Here is a 24,844-nt window from a genome sequence, read left to right as displayed (position 1 = left end):
CGAAGAATTAGAAAATATAAACAGACCAATCACAAGTAATGAAATTGAAACTGTAATTAAAAATCTTCCAACAAACAAAAGTCCAGGACCAGGTGGCTGCACAGGTGAATTCCAACAAACATTTAGAGAAGAGTTAACACCTATCCTTTTCAAACTCTTCCCCAAGCTCATTCTACGAGGCCACCATCACCCTGATACCAAAACCAGACAAAGGTATCACAAAAAAAGAAAATTACAGACCAATATCACTGATGAACAGTGATGCAAAAATCGTAAACAAAATACTAGTAAACAGAACCCAACAACACATTAAAAGGATCATAAACCATGATCAAGTGGAATTTATCCCAGGGATGCAAGGATTCTTCAATATACACAAATCAATCAATGTGATACACCATATTAACAAATTAAAGAATAAAAACCATATGATCATCTCAATAGATGCAAAAAAAGCTTTTGACAAAATTCAAAACTCATTTATGATAAAAACTCTCCAGAAAATGGGCATAGAAGAAACCTACCTCAACATAATAACAATCATATATGACAAACCCACAGCAAACATCATTCTCAATGGTGAAAAACTGAAAGCATTTCCTCTAAGATCAGGAACAAGACAAGGATGTCCACTCTTGCCACTATTATTCAACATAGTTTTGGAAGTCCTAGCCACAGAAATCAGAGAAGAAAAAGAAATAAAAGGAATACAAATTGGAAAAGCAGAAGTAAAACTGTCACTGTTTGCAGATGACATGATACTGTACATAGAGAATCCTAAAGATGCCAGAAAACTACTAGAGCTAATCGATGAATCTGGTAAAGTAGCAGGATGCAAAATTAATGCACAGAAATAGAAATTTTGGAAACACTCCCATTTACCATTGCAACGAAAAGAATAAAAGACCTAGGAATAAACCTACCTAAGGAGGTAAAAGACCTGTACTCAGAAAACTATAAGGCACTGATGAAAGAAATTAAAGATGACACAAACAGATGGGGAGATATACCATGTTCTTGGATTGGAAGAATCAATATTGTAAAAATGACTATACTAGCCAAAACAATCTACAGATTCAACGCAACGCCTATCAAATTACCAATGGCATTTTTCACAGAATTAGAACAAAAAATGAATCAGACTCCCTGACCTCAGGCTACACTACAGGGCTACTACGGTAATCAAGGCAGTATGGTACTGGCACAAAAACAGAAATATACATCAATGGAACAGGATAGAAAGCTCAGAGATATACCTACACACCTATGGTCACCTAATCTATGACAAAGGAGGCCAGAATATACAATGGAGCAAAGATGGCCTCTTCAATAAGAGTTGCTGGGAAAATTGGACAGCTACATGTAAAATAATGAAATTAGAACACTCCCCAACACCATACACAAAAATAAACTCAAAATGGATTAAAGACCTAAATGTTTGACCCACCTCCTAGAGTATTGAGAATAAAAACAAAAATAAATAAATGGGACCTAATGAAACTTAAAACCTTTTACACAGCAAAGGAAACCATAAACAAGACAAAAAGACAACCTTCAGAATGGGAGAAAATATTTTCAAATGAAGCAACTGACAAAGGATTAATCTTCCAAATATACAAACAGCTCAAGCAGCTCAATATAAAAAAAAACCCAATCAAAAAATCGGTGGAAGACCTAAATAGACATTTCTCCGAAGAAAACAAAGATGGCCAACAAATACATGAAAAGATGCTCAACATCACTAATTATTAGAGAAATGCAAGTCAAAACTATGATGAGGTATCACCTCATAGTGGTCAGAATGGCCATCATCAAAAAATCTACAAACAATAAATGCTAGAGAGGGTGTGGAGAAAAGGGAACCCTCCTACACTATATGGAGAAGAGTATGGAGGTCCCTTAAAATACTAAAACTACGGGCTTCCCTGGTGGCACAGTGGTTGAGAGTCTGCCTGCCGATGCAGGGGACACGGGTTCGTGCCCCAGTCCAGGAAGATCCCACGTGCCACGGAGTGGCTGGGCCCGTGAGCCATGGCTGCTGAGCCTGCACATCCGGAGCCTGTGCTCTGCAGCAGAAGAGGCCACAACAGTGAGAGGCCCGCATACCACACACACAAAAAAACAACAACTAAAACTACAACTACCATATGACACAGCAATCCCACTACTGGGCATATACCCTGAGAAAACCATAATTCAAAACGAATCATGTACCCCAATGTTCATTGCAGCACTATTTACAATAGCCAGGACATGTAAACAATCTAAGTGTCCACTGACATTTTATCCATGAATGGATAAAGAAGATGTGGTACACACACACACACACATATATATATATATAATGGAATATTACTCAGCCATAACAAGGAATGAAATTGGGTCATTTGTACAGATGTGGATGGACCTAGAATCTGTCATACAGAGTGAAATCAGAAAGAGAAAAACAAATATTGTATATCAATGCATGTATGTGCAATTCTAAAAAAATGGTACAGATGAACATAATTCTAGGGCACAAATAGAGATGCAGATATAGACAATGGGTGTGTGAACACAGAAGGGGAAGGGGACGGTGGGATGAACTGGGAGAGATTAGGTTTGACATGAATACACTACCATGTGTAAAACAGATAGCTAGTGGGAACCAGCGGTATAGCACAGGGAGCTCATATAGCACAGGGAGCTCAGCTCGGTGCTCTGTGATGACCTATATGGGCGGGACTTAGGAGGGAGGGAGGGAGGGGATATATGTATACATAGAGCTGACTCACTTGTACAGTAGAAACACAACATTGTAAACTAATTATACTACAATTAAAAAAAAAAGATAAAGGAGTAGATTCAGAGCCCTTCCCTTAATAATTAAAGAACTGGGGTTATTTAAAAAAAAAAATTCAAATCAGCATGGGATTTCTACCATCAAACTCCCAAAACCTGAAAAAGCCATACGTTACTTTAGAGTAACATCTTTGAATAACTATTTACACGATAGTTTCGTTAGGGAACCGGTGACCAAAACCACCTGCCTTGGCCAGGCCCGCTTGCCTGAGCTGTCTCACAACAGGAGGTTTTGATAAGGAACAAGGTGCGGCAGCAGAAAGCTAACCAGAAAACTAACCGGGCTCTGGGAGGTTGGTCGACTCCTCCCTCTTTTGGGAGGGGCCAAAAGAGGGAGGAGTCGACCAACCTCCCAGAGCCCTTCTCACTAGATCCATCTTGGCTGAGAGAGGTGTGAGCCACGAGGAAGGACCCTAAGTCAGACTATGGGCCAAGCGAGATGACTGGCCAGAGACAACCTGGAAGCTAACCCCGTCACCATAAAACCTGAGACTGTGAGCCACGTGGCAGAGCAGTTCTTCCTGGGCTCCCTCACCCTGCCGCTCTCGGCCCAGGCGTCAATTCCCAATAAAGTCTCTTGCTTTGTCAGCACAGGTGTCTCCTCGCACAATTCACTTCCTAGTGTAAGACAAGAGCCCACTCTTTGGCCTTGGAAGGGTTCCCCTTTCCTCGACAGTTTCTTTTGTATTCTACAACTACTATGAGTTATTTCAATTATTATTCAATAGTGGATGCAAAATTCCCAACAGATTAACTGACACAGTTTATAAGACTATAAACATAAAAAGAAAAATTTATTAAATACACGATTGAATGTCCTGGAGGGAACTTAGAGCCCAGAGGCTGTATTTGGAAAAAAGGTGTTTGCCTTACCCAGCACACAAACAGAACTTAGAGACAGGGTTGTCACTGCTAACCAGCACAAAGGGACAAAAAGTTGAGAAACAAAGACGCAAGTGAAGAAACGTTTTCATCAGCCAACAGCTTGGGTTTACAACTAGGGCCATCTAAAAGGACAAAATAGATGTGAATAAGTAAAAAAGCCAAACACGCTCACCAGGATCAGGATGGTGCATGTGGTTCTGGCTTCATAGGAAGGTCCAGAAGAAGGTCTATTGCTGAGAATGTATTGGACTTACTGCTTGTATCTGTAAAGAACAAAGACAATAGAGTCATTAGCCCAGACCGCAAGGCTCAAACACATTACATCAATATCACAGATACAGACGATATCTCCTCTCAATCTATCTGGAATATCCCAGGAAGATATGCATATGTTTCCCCCTGCCCCCATACTTCTGTTTCTGCTCCTCGCTACTCTCACAGGAATGTTAATATATACCAGGAGTTTCAGGATACAGTCGAGGAAATAGGAGAAGCCAATGTACTCAGTGGATGAAGCTAAGAATTTGATCCCCAAAGAGGTACTGAGACAAAGGTTAATGGCCTAGAAACTACTCAGGAAGCAAGTCATGCTGGGGGAAAACTCCATGCCCTTTCTGTGTAAACAGAAGACACGTTGACTTCCAGCATAATTCAATCCAAAACATGCCATTGGTAGATGATCCCTTTAGAGAAAGAACCAACTTGCTAGCAAAGACCAACTGACCCACAGAGGTCTCAACCCATGCCCCAATTTGAGTTACAAAGGTATAAAGAGTGAGGAATTTCCAAGGATCCCCACCCAGTCTGAATGAAGAAAATATGCAAAGTAATGTTAGTAGAAACTACTCCATCAATTTAGAAAGTATGTTAGAGACTGATTTTATTTGAATCTACCAGAAAATTGATTTGCTCACATAGCAAATTGTTTTAATTTAACAAGAAGAGCAAGTCTTGGGACTTCCCTGGTGGCGCAGTGATTGAGAATCCGCCTGCCAATGCAGGGGACACGGGTTTGAGCCCTGGTCCGGGAAGATCCCACATGCCGCAGAGCAACTAAGCCTGTGTGCCACAACTACTGAGCCTGTGCTCTAGTGCCCGCGAGCCACAACTACTGAAGCCTGCACGTCTAGAGGCCGTGCTCCACAACAAGAGAAGCCACTGCAATGAGAAGCCTGCGCACCGCAACAAAGAGTAGCCCCCACTCACTGCAACTAGGGAAAGCCCGTGCACAGCAACGGAGACCCAATGCAGCCAATAAATAAATAAATAAATTAAAAAAAAAAAAAAAAGAGCAAGTCTTTTGTAATAACAAACCTATTTAGTATCGATTGTTTTATAATAACAAAGATTAATCAACGTAGTATCTATCAATGGGAGACTGAATAAATCATGCTGCATCCTCATAATCAGGGAAGCCCCAGAGTTCTTTTAAATTGGACAATGCCCCTGGTCACACAGAAACCAATGAGTTCAACACCAAAGGCCTTAAAGTGGTCTACTTGCCCCCAAACACATGCCTCTAATTCAGCCTCTAGATCAGAGGATCATAACAACCTGTAAGCCTCATTACATACAGTACTCTATGGAAAGATTATCAATGCTATGGAAGAGAATCCTGATAAAGAAATCATCATGGACGTTGGGAAGGTTTACACCATTGAAGATGCTATTGTTGCTATAGAAAAAGCTGTGAAAGCCATAAAGCTTGAAACAATAAATTCATACTGGAGAAAACTGTGTCCAGATGACTTCACAGGATTTAAAACAAAGCCAATTGGGCTTCCCTGGTCGCGCAGTGGTTAAGAATCTGCCTGCCAATGCAGGGGACACAGGTTCGAGCCCTGGTCCAGGAAGATCCCACATGCCGCAAAGCAACTAAGTCTGTACGCCACAACTACTGAGCCCGCGTGCTGCAACAACTGAAGTCCATGTGTCTAGAGCCCATGCTCTGCAACGAGAAGCCACCGCAATGAGAAGCCCGCGCACCGCAACGAAGAGTAACCCCCACTCGCTGCAACTAGAGAAAGCCCGCATGCAGCCATGAAGACCCAACACACCCAGAAATAAAATAAAAATAATAAGTAAGTTAAAATAAATAAAACAAAGCCAATCAAGGAAATCATGAAAGATATTGTGGATCTGACCAAAAAAAAAGGGTGTGAAGGTGAAGGGTTTCAATATATGGATCTTGGAGAAATTCAAGAGCTAACTGAACACCACACCAGAGGAATTCACGAAGACGACCTGATGGAGACGAGTACTTCCGAACCAGTGCCAGATGACGAGGAAGATGATGTAGAAGCATCAGGGCCTGAAAATAAATTGACATTAGACAATCTAGCAGAAGGGTTCTGACTATTCAAGACTGCTTTTGACTTCTTTTACAACATGGACCCTTGTATGATACAGACACTGAAACTAAGGCAGACAGTGGAAGAAGGATTGGTACCATACAGAAACATTTTTAAAGAAATGAAAAAGTAAAGAAGTCAGACAGAAATTATGTATTTCTGTGAAGTTCGACCAAGAGTGCCTGCCTCTCCGGCCTCCCCTTCCACCTCCTCCACCTCTATCGCCTCTGCCACCCTGAGACGGCAAGACCTATCCCTACTCTTCCTCCCCCTCCTCAGCCTACTCAACATGAAGACACCAAGGATGAAGACCTTTATGATGATCCACTTCCACTTAGTGAACAGTAAATAATCATCATGACTTACAGTTAATAAACTTATCTGTTGTGTATGTGTGTGTGTCTTTGTGTGAAAATCTAATAACTGTATGGTAAGAACTGTATGAGAATTTTTGCGTCATCATCATCATTGCCTAAGTATTCATCATGTAGAAACTGTGTTCAAGACTTGTATTGAGGTATCCCCTGGCGGTCCAGGGGTTAGGACTCCACGCTTCCACTGCAGGGGGCATGGGTTCGATCCCTGGTCAGGGAACTAAGATCCCACATGATGCGTGGGGCAGCCAAAAAAAAAAAAAAAAAAAAAAAAAGACTTGTATTGAAGTGGATAGCCCATCCTTACATAGGAATAAGGTAATATTTAATATAAAATTAATAATGTGTTAGTTTTTTTACTGTTTTATAACTTTGCTTTCAAAGAATTATATTATTATATAGTATCTCTCTCCTTTTCTCTTAATTGGAGAAACTGCGTATCAACCTGTCATCACAGGTAACTCGTATGAATAGAACTGTAATACTGTATACCATAAAAATATTATGATCATTCATTCATTAGTGTACAGGCTAGGCTATCATGAAGCAATCATACTGCTGCTTTATTATTAACACATGAATTATTATACCTATAAATATAAATTTCTTTTTCACATTATCTTATTTTTTAATTAAGGTAGAGCTGATTTACAATAAGCTTCAGGTGTACAACATAGTGATTCACCCTTTTTAAAGGTTATACTCCATTTACAGTTATAAAATATTGCCTATATTCCTTATGTACAATATATCCTTGTAGCCTATTTTATACGTAGTAGTTTGTACGTCTAAATCCCCTACTTCTATCTTGCCCCTCCCCTTCGCTCTCCTCGCTAGTAACCACTAGTTTGTACTCTATATCTGTGAGTCTTTTAAACACATTTTTAGTCATTTAATTTTTGGCTGCATCAAGTCCTAGTTGTGGCTTGAGACCTCAGCAGTTGCGGCAAGTGGGCTCAAGTGCTCAGTAGTTGCAATGAGCAGGCTTAGTTGCCCCGTGGCATGTGGGATCTTAGTTCCCCAACCAGGGATCAAACTTGAGTCCCCTGCATTGGAAGGCGGGTTCTTAACCACTGGACCACGAGAGAAGTCCCTGTTTCTTTTTTGTTATCTTCACCAGTTTGTCTTCTTTTTTAAATTCCACATATAAGTGATATCATACAGTATTTACCTTTCTCTTTGAATTATTTCACTAAGTATAATACACTCCAAGTCCATTCATGTTGTTGCATATGAAAAACTCCATTCTTTTTAGGGCTGGGTAGTATTCTATTCTATTAAATATATACACATAATATATATAATACATATATCAAAGATATATACATTTATATATCCCACATCTTCTTTATCTAGTCATTTTTGATGGACACTTAAGTTGCTTCTATATCTTGGCTACTGTAAAAAATGCTGCTGTGAACACTGGGGTACATGTATCTTTTCAAATTAGTGAGGTTTTTTTGTTTGTTTGGATAAATAGCCAGGGGTGGCATTGCTGGATCATATGGTAGTTCTAGTTTTAGTTCTTTTGAGGAACCTCCATATTCTCTTCCACAGTGGCTGCACCAATTTACACTCCCGCTAACAGCATAGGAGGGTTCTCTTTTCTCCACATCCTTGCTATTTGTGGTCTTTTTTAAATTTTTTATTTATTTTTATTTTTGGCTGCATTGGGTTTTCTTGCTGCACATGAGCTTTCTCTAATTGCAGCGAACTGGGGCTACTCTTCGTTGAGGTGTGCGGGCTTCTCATTGGTGGCTTCTCTTTGTTGTGTAGCACAGGCTCTAGGCGCTCGGGCTTCAGTAGCTGTGGTACATGGGCTCCATAGTTGTGGCTCACGGGCTCTAGAGTGCAGGCTCAGTAGTTGTGGTGCACGGCTTAGCTGCTCCGCAGCATGTGGAATCTTCCCAGACCAGGGCTGGAAGCTGTGTCCCTTGCACTGGCAGGCAGATTCTTAACCACTGCGCCACCAGGGAAATCCTGTGGTCTTTTTGATGATAGCCATTCTGACAGGTGTGAAGGGTTATCTCATTATGGTTTTGATTTGCATTTCTCTGATGATTAACAATGTTGAGCATCTTTTCACATGCCTGTTGGCCATCCATAAATACAGTACAATACTGTAAATGTATTTTATTTTCCTTATGATTGTCTCAATTTTCTTTTCTCTACCCTTAAGTATAAAATACATATAACATAGAAAATATGTGTTGGTCAAGAGTAGGCAATTAGTAATTATGTTTTGGAAGAATCAAAAGTTACACTCAAATTTTTGACTGTGTAGTTGGTCGACACCCCTAACCCCCACAGTTTAAGGGTCAACTGTATCTACAATGGATTAAAGAATAAATTTGTAAAAATCCTTTACGCTTACTACTACTAAAAAAAAAAACCCCTCAATTTGGAGAATGGCAAAGGATCAAATCATCACACTGAGAAAGGAGAGATAAAAAGAATCCAGTTTTTTGTTTGTTTGTTTGTTTTTTTGTGGTACGTGGGCCTCTCACTGTTGTGGCCTCTCCCGTTGAGGAGCACAGGCTCTGGACGCGCAGGCCCAGCGGCCATGGCTCATGGGCCTAGCCGCTCCGCGACATGTGGGATCTTCCCGGACCAAGGCATGAACCCGTGTCCCCTGCATTGGCAGGCAGACTCTCAACCACTGCACCACCAGGGAAGCCCGAATCCAGATATTTTTGCATATTTTTTTTTCTATCTGAACTTCTCCTCCAATACATTTCTTGTCTGTAAAAAACATGTTCCACCTAATACAGGAAAAGGGAGGGTAGAACCATGACCTACATTGATGGTACAGGCAATAATTATCAATGGCTGCTAAAGCTCTTAGATTACAGAATGACTCAGGTGCAGTTGACACACTGACTACATTGATCATAATCCTACAAAAGAGAAAAATGAATAATTCTGAATCTGATCTCATCTCTAAAATAACTACCTTTTTGCAGGAAATATTAAGCATGGGAGGTCACATTAAAAGACATCATGAGAATGCAGTAAGCCAAATCAGAGTATCAGAAAATTCTACATGGATTATGATCTCTTTCAAACAAAAAAAAATTAATGTATAAAAGGGAGTTATTGGGCTTCCCTGGTAGTGCAGTGGTTAAGAATCTGCCTGCCAATTCAGGGGACATGGGTTTGAGCCCTGGCCTGGGAAGATCCCACATGCCGTGGAGCAACTAAGCCCGGTGTGCCACAACTACTGAGCCTGCGATCTAGAGCCCACGAACCCCAACTACTGAGCCCATGTGCCACAATTACTGAAGCCCGTGCACCTAGAGCCTGTGCTCCGCAACAAGAGAAGCCACCTTAATGAGAGGCCTGCACAGAGCAACAAAGAATATCCCCTGCTCGCCTCAACTAAAAAGAAAGCCTGCGCACAGCAACGAAGACCCAACGCAGCCAAAAATAAATAAATAAATAATTTAAAAAAGGGAGTTAAAAAAAAAAAAAAAGGGAGTTATCCATAGAAGATTATAAAATCAAGAGATGTAAAATATAATAACAGATAAGAAATGATTTCATGTTTCTTTAAACGAACCTGTCAAAATATAAACATTTAGGAATATTTGAATACTGTTTGGTACTGGATAATATGGAAATATTATTGTTTATAGTTACATATGATAAAATACTACAATTAAGTTAAACAAAAAAAGTTCTTGTCTGTTAGATACACATACTTAAGGGTTTTTTTTTCTTTTTTGGGGGGCCACACCACATGTTTTGCGGGATCTTAGCTCCCTGACCAGGGATTGAACCCACACCCTCCGCAGAGAAAGTGTGGGGTCCTAACCATTGGACTGCCAGGGAATTCCCTTACTTAAGTATTTAGGGATGTAGTGATACGACTTCTGGAGTTTGTCTTAGCATAAACAGTTGCTGGAGGGAGATGGAGCAGGATTATAGACGAAATGATTTCAGCTGTGAGTCAGTCCATTTGTAGCTGTTTGATTAGTTCTTGTGGGTTTTTTTCCTATTACCCTCCTCACTTTTCTAGGATTTTTTAATATTCTGTACTATTATTTTAAAAAGTTTTATATTAACAATTAGTCATGTTGAGTTTGTTTTCCATTTGCTATGTTTTCCGTTTATTCTGGAGTATAACATATCTCAAAACCTCTCATGTTCAGATAATATCACATTGGATTATAATAATATTATTCTTTCTCATCATTTTTCCTTAGCAAAATTAAAAATACTGAATCCCTTCAACCTCAGGAGAGGCTGACCTTAGTCAGCCATGCTGGCAGAGGTGTAAAGTAGAGAAGAGAAGACCTAACTCTGTGGGTTATTTCACAGTTCTCACCAAGTTTTCACTTCTATTACCACCAGGTCATCAAACTCAGACTGTTATTGAACCCTCCTACACTGTTGGTGGGAATGTATTGAGTTGGCCAAAAAGTTCATTAGGGTTTTTCTGTAAAACCGGAATGAAATTTTTGGCCAACCCAATAGAATGGTACAGCCACTATGGAGAACAGTATGGCGGTTCCTTAAAAAACTAAAAATAGAGTTATCATATGATCCAGCAATTCCACTCCTGGGCATATATTTGAAGAAAAGCATGGTTTGAAAGGATACATGCACCCCAATGTTCATTGCAGCACTGTTTACAACAGCCAAGACATGGAAGCAACCTAAATGCCCATTGATAGAGGAATGGATAAAGAAGATGTGGTACATATATACAATAGAATACTACTCAGCCATTAAAAAGAATGAAACAATGCCATTTCAGAACGCAGATGGACCTGGAGATTACCATACTAAGTGAAGTTAGAGAGAGAAAGACAAATATCATAGGATATCACTCATATGCAGAATCTAAAAAAAAAAGATACAAATGAACTTACTTACAAAATAGAAAACAGACTCACCTATTAAGAAAACTAACTTATGGTTACTAAAGGGGAAAGGTGGCCAGGGTGGTGGTGGTGGTGGTGATAAACTGGGTGTTTGGGATTGACATATACACACTACTATATTTAAAATAGATAACCAACAAGGATCTACTATATAGCACAGAGAACTCTGCTCAATATTCTGTAACAACCTAAATGGGAAAAGAATTTGAAAAAGAATGGATACATGTATATGTATTACTGAATCACTTTGCTGTATACCTGAAACTAACACAACATTGTTAATCAACTATATTCTAATATAAAATAAAATTTTTTTAAAAGTTCAGACATCAAAAATAACAACTTTTAATAGAGTTTCAATTAAAACACCTTGCAGGCAAATATATATCTATTATTAGGAGAAGCTTACGGACTTCCAATATACCAAAACTGTCTCAATATCTGATATCATTCATGGATAAAAATGCAGTATGGCACCTCATGTATAACTTTTGTTCCTTCCAAAATTACAGGTTTTCAAAAAGTATTATCATGGTTAAATATTAGAAGCATGTGCAAATTGTTCTGAAATAAGACATAATGCTGTGTACCACCAAATATGACATGCCTGAAAAGATCAGGTGAAAATGACAGGTGAGGTCTGAGTAGTGAGAGAAGAAATCTGTGCAAAAGGTCTGGCTCTGTTTAAGGCCAATCTGAGGAGTTTTTCCCCTAAATATTATTCAGTTTTCATTTTGGAAAACCTTGCAAAATTATAGTCTGGAAGGGAGAGGAAAAGAAAAAACCATTTAAGTAAAACCTGCCAGAGTCTTAGAATTGAATATGAAGAAGGGGGTCAAACCCATATTCGCTGCCTCAATAAATATGTGTTAAGCACCTAAATTATGTCAAATTATTCTCAGTAGGTGAGCTATGTCAGGAAATTAGACTCATAATTAGAGAACCAAGATAGCTAAGAAAGGTGGACATTTGATAATAATTAAAATAAACAGGGACTTCCATGGTGGTGCAGTGGGTAAGACTCCATGCTCCCAATGCAGGGGGCTCGGGTTTGATCCCTGGTCGGGGAACTAGATCCTGTCTGCGCGTGCAACTAAGAGTCTGCATGCCACAACTAAGAAGTCTGCATGCCTCAACAAATATCCTGTATGCCGCAACTAAGACCCAGCACAGCCAAACTAAATTAAATATATTTTTAAAAAGGTACTTAAAAAAAATAAAATATACAATATGTAATAAGATAAAGGTACCTTAGCAGAAAAAAGGAGCCCAATTAGTGGAAGGGATGCAATATTAAATGTTAGTAAGGGAAGATCTTATTGACAGTTGGATATTTCAGACAACACTTGAAGAGGTGAAGGAATAATCCATGTGAATATTTTGGGCATATGATCCAAGCAAAAGAAACAGCCAGGGTCATGTCATGTCCCAGGCAAACTCAGGTGCCCATGTACATGAAATCAGTTGAGTGAGGCAGAAAGTTTAAGAGAGGAGGTCAGTGGGAAATCCCTGGTTGTCCAGTGGGTAGGACTCCACACTTCCACTTCAGGGGGCCTGGGTTCAATCCCTGGTCAGGGAACTGAGATCTCACAAGCAGTGCGGTGCAGCCAAAACAACAAGAACAACATAAACAAATAAACAAACAAAACAGAGAGAGAGGTCAGAAAGGAACATGAAGCTCCAAAGGGTCCTGGTAAGGATTTTGAATTTTCTCTTAGGAAAATGGTAGTCATTACAGAATTTTGACCAAAAGACTGACATTTTCTATCTCATCCACTGAAAGGCCGTGTTGTCTGGTAAGCTGAGAAAAGACTGCAGAAGAATAAGGGTGGGAGCATAGAGACTACTATTGAAGAAATCCAGGTAAGAAAGGATGTTAGCTCTGACCAGGCTGGTAGCAGAAGTGGTTATGGAAAGTAGTCAAACTCTGGATAAATTTTGAGAGAACCAATAGGATTTCTTATGACTGCATATGGAGTGTCAGAAAAAGAATGCATCAAGGATAATATCTAGATTTTTGGCCTGCCTCAGCAAATGGAAGAACGGAATTGGCACCAACTGAGATAGGGAAAGCTATGACCAGGAAGGATTGGAAAAACGCTCAGGATAAATTTTTTTTTAACATGTTGAGTTCGTGATGTCTACTAGAATTCCAAGAAAAGGTCTATTATACAGATAACTGTGGAGTTTCAAAGTAAGGTATGTTATGGACATGTACACTTGCAAGTTTGGGGCTTATAGTGCTATTTACAGTCATGACACTGTATGAAATCACAATAGAACGTGAGTGAAGATTGAGAATTTAGACATGACTGAGCTCTTGGGCAGTCCCATATTAAAGGGATGGGAGAAAAAGAGGACCCAACAAATTCAAATTAAGAATAAAAATGTCAATTGTGGCAAAAGCTTCTGAGAGGACATTTAAACAAAATCTCAGAAGTTACCATTGGACATAGGAGTTTGTTAATGACGATGCAGCTGTGAGGCTAACAAACCAAACCTGAGTGAGTAGAGCTACATAGCTGAGGTAATCGGAAGAGAGAAAAAAAAAGCTCTTTAAAAGTTCAGTTGTAAAAGGTGAAAGAGACAGTAGAACAGGAAATGTACTGGATCACTAAGAGAGAAAAAACGATTTTTATTTTTTTTAATTACTCATTCATTCATTCGTTCATTTGGTTGTGCTGGGTCTTAGTTGCAGCAGGCGGGCTCCCCAGTTGTGACAATGCGAACTCTTAGTTGCGGCATGCATGTGGGTGAATTATTTCACTTCTATTATTAAGAATTAATTGCTCAATGTTAATTCTGAAATTTTATTTTGAGGTTTAATTTTCTGCTTTTACTCAACTTTTATTTAAAGTTAGGATCTGAACATTGCATTAGCTGAGCAAATCTATGGGATCTAGCTCCCTGGCCAGGGATTGAACCTGGGCCCCTGCACTGGGAGCAGAGTCTTAACCACTGTGTCACCAGTGAAGTCCCAGAAGAAACTATTTTTAAAAGGTATAAGTGTTTATAATGTTAGTTTAAAAAGAGACTGAGAGAGAGAGCAGTAATAAACAGGTCACCAGTCATGAGATTTGATAAAGAACCAGTCCACAGAGAAGTTAAGACATGGGGGCATGGTCCCTAACTGGCATTAGAGTTAAATGATTTGTTTTAGGTTAGGAGGCAGAAAGTGTTTTCAAATGGTGATTTCTTTTTTCTTTCTGAGGGGGGCAGGGGCGGAATATCAAGATAGAGGGGAGTAATACTGGGGAACTTAATGAACTAACAATTAAGATGTACTGGTCTTGCCAAAAGTTTAACAAACATGTTGAGCCAAGAACTGCAATCTGGAGAGGAAAATAACAGGAGATGGAAAAAGGCTGCTGGTCCAGGGGACAACATATGTGCACAGGAGTTCAAGTGAAATCTGTGAGCAGGGTTTGGGAAGTTTTAAATGACAGATCTATAATGACTGAGCTCTTTTCCCTGAAAGTACTGAAATATTTATAATTATTAAGACAGTTCAGGGGAAGATGTCCTAGATTTTCCAAATGTTCCCCAACTAAGTGAAGGTGGTAAGGCTAAAAAGGAAATCTCCATATGGAGTCTTTTTAGTCAATGGGAACACTGAAATCTTAGAACAGTGATGGTCAAACCCAGGACCTGACATCTCTAAAGAGCAGAGAATGTGTCTGAGACCCGAGATGGTGATTCTGAAAGTCTTCTCTCTTTAAGCCAGCATATGCTCCAGGCAGTAAGTGAAACTTTGCCAACAGTCACTGGGGTAGGATGCAATTCTACTCCCCTAATTGGTCGTTGTGGTATAAGGAGAGTTTCAGTTAGACATATAAATAGGAATTATGACATCTGCTGCAAACAGCTTATGATATACCATGGAGATGATACTGCATCCATCTAAAATTGAAGTGTGGTTGTGTATAAAGAAAAAAGAAAGATCTCCCAAAGCCCTAGCATTATGGATGTCAAATCAAAATATTGTAAATTTGAGAAGACTACTTCTGTTTCACAAAATGTATTCTCCTTAAAATTGTTTAAAAACCCACTCCTGGACATATACCTGGAGAAAACCATAATTTGAGAAGATACATGCAGGGGAGTTCCCTGGCAGCCTAGTTGTTAGGATTCCTGCTGTGGCAAGGGTTCAATTCCTGTCACCCCAATGTTCACTGCAGCACTGTTTACAATAGCTAAGACATGGAAGCAACCTAAATGTTCACAACAGAGGAATGGATACAGAAAATGTGGTAAATATATAATGGAATATTACTCAGCCATAAAAAAGAACAAAATAATGCCATTTACAGCAACATGGATGGACCCAGAGATTATCATACTAAGTGAAGTCAGACAGAGAAAGACAAATATCATATAATATCACTGAAATGTGGAATCTAAAAAGATGATACAAATGAACTTATTTACAAAACAGAAACAGACTTTGAAAACAAACTTACGGTTACCAAAGGGGAAAGGTGGGGGCGGGGAGAGAGGGATAAATTAGGAGTTTGGGATTAACATATACACACTACTATATTTAAAATAGATAACCAACAAGGACCTATTATATAGCACAGGGAACTCTACTCAATATTCTATAATAATCTATATGGGAAAAGAATCTGAAAAAGAATGGATACATGTGTATGTATAACTCAGCCACTTTGCTGTACAACTGAAACTAACACAACATTGTTAATCAACTATACCCCAATATAAAATAAAAATTAAAGGGACTTCCCTGGTGGCACAGTGGTTAAGACTACATGCTCCCAATGCAGGGGGTCTGGGTTCAATCCCTGGTCAGGGAACTAGATCCCACATGCATGCTGCAATTAAGAGTTTGCATGCCACAACTAAGGAGCCCACATGCTGCAGCTAAGAAGCCCATGGCTGCAACTAAGGAGCCCCTGAGTTGCAACTAGGGAGCCCACCTGCCACAACTAAGGAGCCCACATACCACAATTAAGGAGCTGGTGAGCCACAACTAAGGAGGCTGCCTGCCATGACTAAGACCCAGCACAACCAAATAAATATTAAAAATAAAATAAAAATAAAAAAATTTTTTAATTGTTTTAAAAAAGAGAAAACTAGTCCAAAATGGAGTCACTCGAACTGAGCTTCACTCACCAAACCAAGACTTAACACCTAACTTAATTACAGTTTCAGCCTCCCCTAGAAACCGAATCTTAAATCAGTCAATCTGGAATTAACCTGGTCAGCACTAGTGAGGTAATCTGCCTGATAGACCCCTGCCTGCTGTCGCCTAAAGAAAGGTAACCTTACCACAAACAATAAGCTCTTTTATAGTATAACTTTCTCATAGCTCTTCAGAGTTCCTTTCTATTCGTTAGATGGGATGCTGCCCAATTCATGAATTACTGAATTAAGCCAGTAAGATCTTTAAAATTTACTTGGCTGAATTCTGTTTTTTAACAAAACCAAATGGGACTACTTTGATGTTACCTAAGCAAACACCAGAGAGCTTTATAATTTCAGATCTCTCTGCCTGAATTTCTTTGTTCTCAAATAGCCACATGGCTTGCTGCACAGTCCTTTCAAGTTACCGGCCTAATGTCTTATTAGAGTCCTTTCATGACAACCCTATTTAAAACAATAATAATAATAATAACTCTCTGACCTTTGTCTTAATTTTCTGTAGTACATACTGCAAAATGTACTCTTTCTAATGTACAATTCAGCATCTTTTGAGAGCATATATAACATAAATACATCACTAAAATATACAGAACTTGGGAATTCCCTGGTGGTCCAATGGTTAGGACTCAGCTCTTTCATGGTTGTGGCCCAGGTTCAATCCCTGGTCGGGGAACTAAGATCCTGCAAGCTGCAGCCAAAAAAATAAAAAGCAGCAAGGGAAAAGCAACAAATAACATACAAGGGAATCCACATAAGGTTATCAGCTGATTTTCAAGCAGAAACTCTGCAGGCAAGAAAAGGGAAAAACCTACAACCAAGAATATTCTACCCAGCAAGCCTCTCGTTCAGATTCAACAGAGAAGTCAAAAGCTTTACAGACAAGCAAAAGCTAAGAGAATTCAGCACCACCAAACACAGTTTTACAACAAATGCTAAAGGAACTTCTCTAGAAGAAAAGGCCAGGACTAGAAACAAGAAAATTACAAATGGGAAAGCTCACCGGTAAAGGTAAACATACAGTCAAAGTAGGAAATCATCCACACACAAATATGATATCAAAACCAGCAATCATGAGAAGCAGAAAGTACAAATGCAGGATATTGGAAATGCATTTGACATTAAGAGACCAGCAACTTAAAACAATATATATATATATATATAGACTGCTATATCAAAACCTCATGGTAACAGCAAAACAAACTTCCATGTACAAAATGAGTAAGTCACAGGGATGTAGTGTACAGAGTAGGGAACATAGTCAATAATATTGTAATAACTTTGAATGGTGACAGCAACAAGACTTATCATGGTCATCATTTTGTAATGTACAAAAATATCTAATTACTATGCTGTGCAACTGAAACTAATAGAAGTCAATTATATAATACTTCAGGGAAAAAAACCCACTTGGATTCATCTCTGAATCCTCTGTTTCACTCTCTCACTATTATAAAACTGAATGTTTATGTCCCCCCAAAATTCATAGTTGACACAAAACCTCCCAATCTCATGGTATTAGGAGCCGGAGCCTTTGGGAGGAAATTAGGATTAGATGAGGTCATGAAGGCAGGCCCCACGTGAATGGAATTAGCACCCTTATAAATGTCACGAGAGAGCTTGCTCCTCTCTCTGTTCTCCACCATGTAAGGACACAGTGAGAAGATGGTGTCTATGAACCAGGAAGCAGGCCCTCATCTGAACCTGACCATAAAGGCATCCTGATCTTGGACTTCTAACCTCCAAAACTGTGTGAAATAAACTCCTGCTGTTTATATGTCATCTAGCTTACGGTATTTTGTTATAGCAACCCAAGCAGAACAAGACACTTTCCTTCCACATTAAGAAATCTAGTTAATCCTTAATAAAAACACATTCAGAATCCAGCCACTTCTAAGCTACCACTCTGTTCCATGAACCCTCAAGTGGCCCAATATAATAGCCTCCACCCTGGTTTTCCTTCCTCTTCCCTCAGTCTCACAATCTGTTCTCCACTATGCAGCTATATGCAGCCTGTTAAGACCTAGGTAAGGGACTTCCCCGGTGGCGCAGTGGTTAAGAATCTCCCTGCCAATGCAGGGGACATGGGTTCGAGCCCTGGTCCGGGAAGATCCCACATGCTGCAGAGCAACTAAACCCCGTGAGCCACGACTACTGAGCCTGCGCTCTAGAGCCCACGAGCCACAACTACTGAGCCCACGTGCCTAGACCCCATGCTCCGCAACAAAGAGAAGCCACCGCAATGAGAAGCCTGCACACCACAATGAAGAGTAACCACTGCTCGCCACAGCCAGAGAAAGCCCGCACGTAGCAATGAAGACCCAATGCAGCCAAAAATAAATAAATGAATAAATTTATTTTTAAAAAACCTAGGTAAGATCATTCCCCTCCTCTGATCCAAACTTCCTATCACCTCCAGAATAGATACTCAACTTCTTTTATTTTTTTTTAAATTAATTAATTTGTTTTTGGCTGTGTTGGGTCTTCGTTTCTGTGCGAGGGCTTTCTCCAGTTACGGCGAGCGGGGGCCACTCTTCATCGTGGTGCGCGGGCCTCTCACTGTTGCGGCCTCTTCTGTTGCAGAGCACAGGCTCCAGACGCGCAGGCTCAGTAGTTGTGGCTCACAGGCCTAGTTGCACCGCAGCATGTGGGATCTTCCCAGACCAGGGCTCGAACCCATGTCCCCTGCATTGGCAGGCAGATTCCCAACCACTGCTCCACCAGGGAAGCCCGATACTCAACATCTTAGGCAGCCATTCCAGTCCTGAATCTTGTCTTCCTACTCCTTCTTCCCACCTGATGGAAAGGAGATCTTATCTTAATGATCTCAACTCAGCTCTACCTCTAAACATTTTTACATCCTGGTATTGAGATAACCTTTCCACATCCGTTTACATTCGGTGCCAGAAATGTTAATACCTCAATATAATCCTTCGTAGACTCGGGATCCTGAGCTTGGGTCCTTAACGAATACCACGACACCACAATACAGAGAATATATGGGTGGGGGTAGGGATCAGTAAGGGACTGGGACACTCTACACGTGCCTGTATAGGCCCCATAAGCGCTTCTACAGCCATGTTTTAAGAGACAGATTACAGATGAATGAATATAACCATGTCAGGTTTCAGTGGGTTCAGGGCCCTGTGTGCCCACGCCTGGCCCTTGAGTCTGGTGAACTAGGGCTGGATACCTAACCTCCGTGCCTCAGTGTCTCACCTTACTAGCTCTGTGTGCTTGAACGAAGATCCAACCTCCTGGTGCCCTAATACTTCATCCTCCTCCTTCAGTCTGTTCCTCCGTTGAACAGCCTTTGGGAAACTTTTAAAATCCTAATGTAGTCTGTGTCCCCCCTTGGTTTAAAATTTTCCGCAGCGATCAGAGTTCTGAGAATATAGGCAGAGGCCTCAGCCTGCTATTCCAGGCGCGACTCCGCCTCAAACTTTGTTCCTCGCCAGGCACAACGGAGCCCAGGTTTTCCGAATCCTCACGGCTCAATCGCAACTCCAAGCCTTTGTACATGCCGGTTCCTGTGCCTGTAACCCTCTCCCATATCTAATCACACCCCCGATAGTAAAATTAAACAGGAAAGCTGAGGTGTTGACCACTGTCAGAAACAGGAGTCCATATACTAGCGCCTCACCGTCCTGGACACCGGGGCCTGGGCTGCATGGACGAGAGCATTTGGGGCTTTAGTGTCTGGTGGAGTGAGTGCCCGAGGACGAGCGTTTACCTGAGGCGGGTCCCTCCGAGCGGCCGCAGCCATCCAGGCCTGTGGGCGGAGCGGGGCCAGGAGCGGGCCGGCGGTTCTTAAACCGGCCCTGGTGCGGATCATCTCGGGCGGCGCCGCGGCCGAGCCTCAGACTCGCCTTTGTGCAGCGGGAACAACGACTGCCCCGTCACTTTCTCGGTCCTGTCCCGTCAGCCCCACTAAACGCTCCAGAACTTCTGTCCGTATGAACACACCCGAGCAGCCAAAATGACCGCCCGGAGGAGGACGCCGGAAGTCCCGGCCCACGCTAGGCAACCCTTACGGAAACGCCTCTGTTCTGAGCCTTCATTGGCTCAACAAGGCGGCTGGTCGACGCAGAGCATTCTGGGTAATGTAGTTCCCACACTTGGGGTAACCTGCGCGTGGACTTAGACCCCTGCGGGGCTCTGGGAAATGGAGTCAGCGGACCAAAGGACTTAGAAGGCGCTTGTCCTTGTTTTAAAAAAAATAAATTTATTTATTTACTTTTATTTTTGGCTGCTTTGGGTCTTCCTTTGGGTGCGCGAGCTTCTCATTGCGGTGGCTTCTCTTGCTGCCGAGCACGGGCTCTAGAGTGCAGGTTCAATAGTTGTGGTGCATGGGCTTAGTAGCTCCGCAGCATGTGGGATCTTCCCAGACCAGGGATCGAGCCCATGGTCCCTGCATTGGCAGGTGGATTCTTAACCACTGTGCCACCAGGGAAGACCCAGGGACTTGTCCATTCTTAAGGGGTAGATCTCAGGGTTTCTGGGGGATGTTGTGTTGCCTGCAGACGTTCAGCCAAGGTTGATGTATTAGTTCAGACCCTGTGAACTTCATCATGCTCCCTGAGACTAAACATATTGTTACAGAAGCTCCCACAGGACAGAGATCCAAATGCACATATCATTCCTAGTCATTCAGACACAAAATGTGTCCACTGGTAGCAGAAGCTAATAAACATTTCATGGGGGATGGGCAAAATAGGGGTATGGGATTAAGAGACACAAACTGCTATTGCTACCAAACCAAATTTGGGCTGTTCACCTGATGCATAGCAAAGCCAATCCATTGACACTCAGTTGTGGTGAAGGAAAGTACAGGGCTTATTGCAGGCACCAGCAAGGAGAACAGGCAGCTCATGCTCAAAAGACCTGAACTCCCCAATGGCTTTCAAAGAAGGGTTTTTAAAGACAGTGTGAGGAGGGAGGGTGGCAGGATGTATGATCAGCTTGTGCACAATTCTCTGGTTGATGATGAGGTAATGGTGATATTTTCGGAATCTCAATTATCAGTTTTCTGGCTCCAACTGGTCTGGAGTCTATGTGCTGGTTGTCAGCACACAGTTAACTTCTTCCACCTGGTGGTGGTTTTAGTTTCTGCAAAACAATTCAAGGATATGGCTCAAGATATTATCTATAGCCCTTGAGGAGGAACTAAAGGTCCTTGGCTTTGTTTTATGGCTAAACTATTATTATTTTGTCTTGCTTGACTGCTTTCCTTTGTTTCTGCATTTTCTCACTTCTCTGATTTTGCTTTTTGGAATTTGGGAAAAGCTTAGGAGGCTAAAACTTTTCTATTAACAAGAGTCAGGTCGGGAATTCCTTGGCAGTCAAGGGATTAGGACTCCACGCTCTCACTGCTGAGGACCCAGGTCCAATCAATCCCTGGTCGGGGGAACTAAGATCCCACAAGCTGTGCAGCAAGACTGGAGGAGGGGTGGGGGGGAAAGTCAGGAGACATGGGGATTGGGGGTGTCTGCCCCAGGGAAGGCCCAACAGGGTCCTGCTCAGTTTCACTATGTATAAAATAGATAAGCAACGAGGATATATTGTATAGCACAGGGAAGTATAGCCACTGTTTTTAATAACTTTAAATGGAGTATAATCTATAAAAATATTTCTTTTTAATTTTAATTATTTATTTTTGGCTGCATTGGGTCTTTGTTGCTGCGTGAAGGCTTTCTCTAGTTGCGGAGAGTGGGGACAACTCTTCATTGCGGTGCGCCGGCTTCTCATTGCAGTGGCTTCTCTTATTACAGAGCACGGGTTCTAGGCGCACGGGCTTCATTAGTTGTGGCTCGCAGGCTCTAACGTGCAGGCTCAGTAGTTGTTGCACCCAAGCTTAGTTGCTCCACGACATGTGGGATCTTCCCGGACCAGGTCTTGAACCCACGTCCCCTGCATTGGCAGGCGGATTCTTAACCACTGCGCCCCAGGGAATCCCTATAAAAATATTGAATCACTATGTTGTACACCTGGAACTAACTAATATTTTAAAACAACTATACTTCAATAAAAATAAATTAATAATGAAAAATAAACATTACCATGTTGGAATTAAATCTATACACTATGAAGTGTTAGACTCAGTTTTAACAGTCTCTGTATGTTTGGTCAAGGAGAAGAGAAAAAACACTCCAGATAGTCCATGACAAGAAAGACAGTAGAGGAATGCTGGGCTACTCAAAGCAGGAGTACACAGGTGGATCTCTGTAGTCACTTCAGAAAATACTTCTAACAGCATAGTAAATTATTGTGCCCAATTTAGTAAGCAATATTTTTATTCATTTAGTAAATTTTTGGATAGCTTGATAGTTAACTTCTTTTTGGGAATCTGACATCAATCTCAAAAATAGAACAATGAAAGATATGCTGTATTGATATGGGACAATGGGGGGGTTCACAGGTAGAGCATGTATGAAAAAGATGTTCTGAACCCCAAAATAAATGGGGTAACTTAAACCATGATCTCGTATCATTGTTGGGAAGTGGTTATCATTTCCCCTGTGATTACAGAGACTGTTCTGCATGAGGAATTGATATTATCTGGGAAAAAGTTATAAAATTCAAATTATAGAAAGCTATTAATGACTATGTAGTGATTCAGAGATTGTGTCAGAAACGTCTCAGAGAAAGTATCAGTGTATGGTAAAAAGGTGAAAATCTTAGAGAAGTTTTAGCAGTGATGTCTGAGAAGAGGTACAATTAAGCTGAACATGTGACTAGAACAATCTCTCTGAACACTGTCTCCAAAATGTGATTCCTCTTCATGCTTGAAGTCATTATGCAATATGAGCGTTCAGGAAAAGTTAAAGGGGACATTGAGAGTACATGGAATTGCAAAAATACACAGGGAAGCTGAAGCCAAAGTGTCTTGTTTAGTCACTGTTCTGGTAAATGATAAATGAGTAAATATTTGGCTTCAAGAACTTATTGTAGATGCGTGGGAGACATTGGGATACAAAAGCGACAAAGACTCCTGCCCTTCTAGGGGTTATATTATATTCAGGAGGACACAGGAATCATGAAAGCAGAAATGTTAAGTCATATAGTATGTTCAGTGTAGGAGGCATAATGGAAAGAACATAAGGTAAATGTACTTAGGGATAGAGTGTGGTATGCAGATTACAGAGCTGAGTAATCACGGCGCAAAAACGTGAAGGAGATGAGGAAGAACTATATGGGAATTTTGGGAATAAATTCTAGCCAGAATAAGCACGTGGCTAGATAGCTTTGGTGGGTGGAGCCTCACAGGGCTTCTTGGCAGTGGAGGGCCTGGCTAGGACTTTAGCCAAGTTGGCCATTAGCCAGACTTGCTCACTGCAAAGACACTCAGGGGATGTGTGAGAAACCTTGGCTCCGCCTCTGGGCGTCTGCAGACTTCCTCTATGGTGGATTGAATCCTGGAACCAGGAAGCGTAATTTTTCAACGAACCCTGGTTTTCAAGTCTGATCCCTGGACCTTCACCATGAAACGCTCATTTTCATTTCAAAACCCAACCTAGTGAAGCAGACATTTTGTGGGTCAGGCTCTAGAATCTGTGTTTTAATAATCTTCCGGGTGATTCTGATACATTTTCAAGAATATTCCATTGCACCATTGAAGTTTCTGTGGACCAGGTCACTGTGTTTCTTGCAATAACAGAAGTCCCCCTGAATCACTATGCTGTACATCTGGAACTAATGTAATGTAAAGCTACTTTCTCATTTTACACCCAATATTTTCTGATACTTCCTTCTCTCAAAACCTTGTAGACCTAAAGCTACCTCCTTTTAAAGACTGCCTTGCATTTTGTCTTCTGCATGTACCATGGCTGGCCAGCTGCTGTGAGCTCATGGCTCGTGGCTACTCTCACTTCTCAGTCCCTGTATGGGCCCTTCTCCAAGGCCAAAGAAAATTCTTCAGAGGTGACCAGAGTCCTCAAGTGCCAGTCCAATCCCAATGATGTTCTCTATGGGCAGAAAAACCAGACCAAGTAGTGATGGCCTGAAGGTCTAGAGGCTGATAATTATGTCCCAGGAGTCAGGTCCAGCTGAGGTTACAAATGTGGAGTCCAAGAAGCCACCCCCTGACCAGAGGGCAGGCCCCTGAGATGGCATGGACACGTGTGCAAGAGAGGGGCCAGCATTGCTTAGGTGCTACAGGTGGGGAATCAGCTTCTGGAGTAGGAGGAAGTGGGGCCTCAAGTTTTGAGCCAGAGGTGAGGACATTGTCTCTGGAGGGGGAAGCTGGGATGCAGTGACTGGTGGCACCTGTCCATACCTGACCTCTGATTCAAGAGCAAGGGTCTCTGCTCCTGGGAGGTCCGGCCTGAGGTTTCAGAACACCTCTCCC

At 41.4% G+C, this 24,844-nt stretch overlaps 1 protein-coding gene across 1 annotated transcript in view; it reads right to left on the bottom strand.

The window, feature by feature from the left end:
* The window catches only part of LOC112397993 (zinc finger protein 211-like), a 34,386-nt gene extending 13,906 nt beyond the window's left edge, over positions 1-20,480 (bottom strand). Inside the window, exons 1-2 of the mRNA XM_024742358.1 lie at positions 20,231-20,480; positions 3,899-3,989 (exon numbers count right to left, since the gene is read on the bottom strand). The gene's annotated coding sequence lies outside the window, so the exon portion shown is untranslated. The remainder of the gene's footprint in view (positions 1-3,898; positions 3,990-20,230) is intronic.
* Between the last annotated feature and the right edge of the window lie 4,364 nt (positions 20,481-24,844).

The sequence above is a fragment of the Neophocaena asiaeorientalis genome, unplaced genomic scaffold (assembly GCF_003031525.2).
Source record: "Neophocaena asiaeorientalis asiaeorientalis breed wild unplaced genomic scaffold, Neophocaena_asiaeorientalis_V1.1 scaffold582, whole genome shotgun sequence".
Taxonomy (NCBI): Eukaryota; Metazoa; Chordata; class Mammalia; order Artiodactyla; family Phocoenidae; genus Neophocaena; species Neophocaena asiaeorientalis.
The sequence above is the reverse complement of the archived record's forward strand: the minus strand, read 5'-3'. Positions and strand labels throughout refer to the sequence as shown.